Genomic DNA, 5416 nt, shown 5'->3' with positions numbered 1-5416 from the left:
TTCAGTTAGAATGAAAACTGATTTTTATTCTTCCTTAGTTTAAGGTAACTTCCAAACTTTTGTCAAGTTGTGTTTATATAGAAAAATATATTGACACCTGTAAGAAATGTTGTGCCTGATAATAAGGTTTACAGGTTAAAAACAACAAAGTCCATGCTCAATAATCCAGGTATACAATCCAACATTTTTCAGTCAGGTCATCTGGACAGTTTCTTTTTTTGTTTTGTTGTGCTGAAATGTTTCATCTTCCATCCGGAAGGCTTCATCAGTCAAGAAAACACACAACACAAAACTGATTCTTCCCCCAACAGCTTACTCCAAAGAGGAACAAACCAGTTATGTTGGTGCTAAAATGGTCTCTTTGGCACGCCCCCTCCTCCATTGCCGGCCCTCTTCCTCGTCAACAGTCATGTCAAACTGGTTCAAAACAACAAACTATCCAGATGACGTGACTGGAAAATATTGGAAGGTTTACAGATTTTTATTAATTATATTAAGTAAAATAATTTCTTCTTCATGGGTGTTGAGAGGAGGTGATTATCTGACCTAAAAGTAATCCAGCAACTAAAGATAAGCCCTTCTTTCAGTGAAACTGCATGACTGGATATAATTCTAAAAGTAGAGGCCCTAAAAGTAGAATGACTTAAACGCTGACAATGAGGGTGGAGCTTGGCCTTTAACTTTGAGGCCAGCAACTTTGAGCTGAGCTTCCTGCTGCTCTTTTCTCTGACTAGCTATGTTTACATGGATATAAATATTCGGATCAAACGGCTGTTCGGAATAAAAACGCGTCATGTAAACGCCCCATTCTGGTTATTTTTTGTTTATGCAGCGTGAGCTGAAATAATTTATCAGAACAAAGCTGGTTGTTTACGCCGATTCACAACCCAAACGGTGTGCATGCAAACGCTTGATCTGTTTAATTTTTTCTGTATTTTTTTTTTCTATTTTTTTCTTTTTTGGGTAAGGTGGCCATGAGACCGTCCATCATTGGGTTAGAATGGTATCCATATGGAACCTCTCCAAATCAGGCGGATGCATGTTGAATAGGCCACAGGGGAGGAGAAAACTCATGCATGCACAGAGAGAACATGCAAACTCCACCCAGAAAGGCACCCGGAGCAGGATTTGAACTGGGGACCTGCTCGCTGAGTGGCAGCAGCTCTACCAGTTGTGCCACCGTGCTGCCCCACTCTGTTACCATTATTTGTAATAAAAACTGATACTTTATGTAGTTTTATAAGGTATTGCTAGTAAATACATAAAAAAAAAATCTTACTCAATGGTCATCAAGTACTAGCTTGTTTTTCATTATAAGACTAGCAATGTCTGACATTAGCTGAAAATGTCCCCCTGTTACTGTCCACCCTGTTACTTTTTTTTTTTTTATAATAACAGGGTGGATGCATCTAACAGGGTGGACTTGAGAGGTCCAGAAAAATTGTGTTTCCTCCATAAATTCTTATTTACTGCAAATGTATGATGGATTTATTTGTCTTACGGTTTTCAAAAAGATTGATCAAGCAATATGAATTTGTCTGTCAGGGAATTGCAGTGTTTGCTGCTGAAAACCAGAGGCGCTATTGGGCTCGTCGTGATGCAGACCCTGAAAGAAGGCAGTAATACCTGACTAAAAGAAAAGTGCCAAAGGGACAGAATGAAGGAAGACAAAAGAGAGTATCAGACCTATTGTAGATTTCAGTAAGAATTACTCCTGTACGTATTATCAAGTAATCCAATTGGTCCATTTTGGAGGGTTACATCAGCAGACAACCCTCCACGTTGGAATGCCATACACTGTAGCTGAAAAATCTCCAACAGCATTCTGTTCCATCTCACCTTCCAGGCAGCATGATCCCCCAACTATCTGGGCCCGTCTCAGTCCTGTGTTAAAGATGGTGAGGAAGCAGTATCCTCTGATCACTCACCTTCATTTCTTCAGTGATGGTCTAGCCCAGGGACACTCATTGCGCGGCTCCCAAGCCACATGCGGCTCGCCATGCTTTATTGGTGGCTCTCGTGACCGATTACAACAATACATTTTTAAAATATTCTGGCGCATTGCGCAATAATTGTGCATGTCAGCTCGGGCTTCTGTTTTTTCATTCATTCATTCAACCTTTATTTAAACAAATATGTCATATTGAGCCTCATAGACTTGTTTACAAGTGAGACCTGTTTCGACAGACAATCTTTGAAGTGGTGTTACAAATAATATTGTGTTAATCTACTTGTTGAGTAGGAGGCAGGTCCGACTGGCCGGTAAATGTAAAAAAAAGTCCTGTTAAGTTTTAGATGGATCAGCTCATCATCAGCCCCCGTGCGCGTCCACTGACTCTCCGCTGGCCAAAATACGTAAAAAAAATGTCCTGTTAATCTCAGATGGATCAGCTGATCATCACCGGCCGCGCTTCTCCGCACTTGCTGTCATCTGCAGTGAAGAAAGTAGGATCATCTTACAAGTCTAGTTCTAGACATGGTTACATGAGGGGGCAGGCGAAAATGTGAAGGGGGCATCTTCATCTGTACACATTTTACAGCATATTAATTTTTGAGCATGGACTTTGGTATTCATTGCTATTGATGACGTGTGTTTTCTTCATGGGATTGGGGTAATAGCTAAAATCTGAAATTTTTACACAGTCAACATTTTCAAACATGAACACTAGCAAAAACAGAGAAACCGACTGGCCCGTGCCCATCTTGAATGCCTCACTGTGGTTGCAACAACAAATTACAAATACAACGTGAAGAAAGTCAAGGACATGCACTACAGCTTCCACTCATATCAGTACTAAGGTACATTTTGTTTAAACAGATAATGTGCTGGCGGTTTCTTTTTTGTTCATAAGTGGGTTGTTTTTAAATTATTTTATTTGAGTGACTTGGGGTGATTTTGCAGCTCTCCCCTTGACTTTGATCTGTCAATATGGCTCTTTTGGAAAAAAAAAAGTGAAGATCACTGGTCTAGCCACTCAATACACACAAAAGGGCAACTTTTACCTACTGTCTATCATAAGAGCCCTGCAAAAAATGTTTCAAATATATCAGCTGGAACTGTTTTGAAGCTAAACATGGAAAGGGGGTTGCAGATGGTGTTGGAGGTACTATAAAAAGATGTGCTGACAAAAATTGTACATCGTGGACTATATACCCAATGCAGAGGCCATGTTTCAGCAGCTACAAAACAGGGATACTGTTGGAGAAGGAAATGTTGAAAGGAACATGCAGAAAATGACGAAAGTGCCACCACTTGTGCCAGTAAAAAGGACAATGAAAATCCACTAAGTCATCAGCCTCTCTCCAGGAAAAAATAAATAAATGGTGACATAACCTACCTGTGCCAGATAGACAATGGTGCACTCCATTGTGCATGCTATGGACTGAAACAAGTGAGCATGAGAGAAAAGGAACATCCACATGAACCCTCAAGGCCTTAAGTTAACATAAAAGAAAACATTGGGCAGTGGTGTGTTGTCTGTTACGATGGTGAACCATACCCAGGAATCATCCTGGAGGTTGAACAAGATAATAATGTGAAATGCATGCATAAGAATGGAGCCAACAAGTTTTTCTGGTCAAGTTCACAAGAGGACATTAGCTGGTACAAAGATGACCAGATTGTGTGCCTAATGAAAGAGCCACAATACCTAAACAAAAGGTCTATCCAGCTGAAAGAAAAAGGTAAGGGATTTTTTGGGGAAAAAAACATCTCAGTCACTGAATTTGATAACTCTCTGAAATTAGAAATTAAAATCATCTGCAATGTTTATTTTGGGGGTGCATGCCATTGGATGGTGAAGTCTGATGTGGACACATTTCTCCTGTTGTGATGTGATTGGGAACTGCTTTATTTGTAACCCCCCCCCCCCCCCCCCGTTTCTCCTTGGTCCCCCCTGTTACCTGTGTGTTTTTAAAAACAAATTTAATAAAAACCACAAGGATTCTGCTTCGTTTGTGAATACTGAAAGTGAATAAATTACATAAATCAATCAATAAAAATTGGAGTCAAGTTTCATTGAAATTGTGTTTTATTCTTAAATGGATGGATTGAATTTACATTGTGACTTCACAATAACAAGCCTAATTTCTAGATAATGTTAATTTATGAATACTGCTTTTAAAAATGCATTTAAAAAGCAAAGTTAGGGACACGGCAGCTCTTGGAAAATGGAAATTGTAAATAATTATCCATTCAAAACACTAACTCATTTCAAATAAAAATGTCCTGTAACAGGGTGGACATTTGATCCTTGTCTTGTGCAAAGAATTTGATAAAAAAGCAGGGCAACATGATATCCTCAACTTGACCAATATAATTTTTTTATAGTCTAACAGGCCCATCATAAGATTAAAAAATAAAATCAAGAACAACAAAACTTTTTTTTTACACAGTTACCATGGTCAAATGGCACCGAATAATCGGAATGACCCCATATGTTACATTGACATCAACCTCAAGCCCCCAATTCCTCCCACCCCCTGTACACGCTCATGTTTTAAAACCATCGGTGCCTACCTTTCATGGTGGATGGTGGTCAGAACTAATAATTACTTAGAGGGAGAGGGTAAGGGAACAACTCCCTAAATAGCCACCTTTTTTATGAAAGATAGTATCATTCAATCTGGAATGAAACAAAGCACCCATGGGAGCTGTAGATGTCGAATTTCAACTAAAAGTCTATGATCTTGCAGGTTGAGAACCAAAATTCCTCATCAAGATTGTAACCATCCAAGTCAAAAACATTTTTATTTGAAAAATACAAGTTACACATTGTTTCATTCTTATAAGTATGATAATTCATAAAGCCAGTTCAGAAACAAGGCATGTTGACACCTACAGTGTAAAGTACAAGCTGAAGTTTCATTTAAAACTGAATTAAAGAAATTAAAACATAATACAATCAAATGCAGTAAATTTAGTATAATAAATCAAATAAATACAATTGTAAAAAAATTTAGATGGCACTAAAAAAGTTAAGTATGGTCTCCTGGATATTCAAAACCAGAACAGACTTAACTTTTTTAAATTTTTCTACCAGGATTATTGCGCATGCATCAGGATAGTTTAGATGACTGTTATAATTCCATAAATTACTTTTGTATTATAACAGTTTTTCAATATTTTATCCTTATGTAAAAGACAGAAAGGTGTATGTGTAAGGCATGACTATTGTAAGTCATAAAAATCTTTATAAATTATGAATACCTTTGATGCTTAAGAGGGAAATTCAACAAGAGGCAAAACAAACAAGATTTTCCATACAGCAGAAATTACAGTATGTCCACATGGACTAATTAAAAGATCAGTTGGTGTGGGTATCTTGTACTGAGCCTGACGTACAGTAGAAGTTTATAAATCAGAACTCACATACAGATAAGATTAACTTTAGGAATGGAGGTTAGGACTCTCTTC

Source organism: Nematolebias whitei, chromosome 6 (assembly GCF_014905685.2).
Source record: "Nematolebias whitei isolate Nwh7 chromosome 6, NemWhi1, whole genome shotgun sequence".
NCBI lineage: Eukaryota > Metazoa > Chordata > Actinopteri > Cyprinodontiformes > Rivulidae > Nematolebias > Nematolebias whitei.
Note: the sequence above shows the minus strand (reverse complement) of the source record.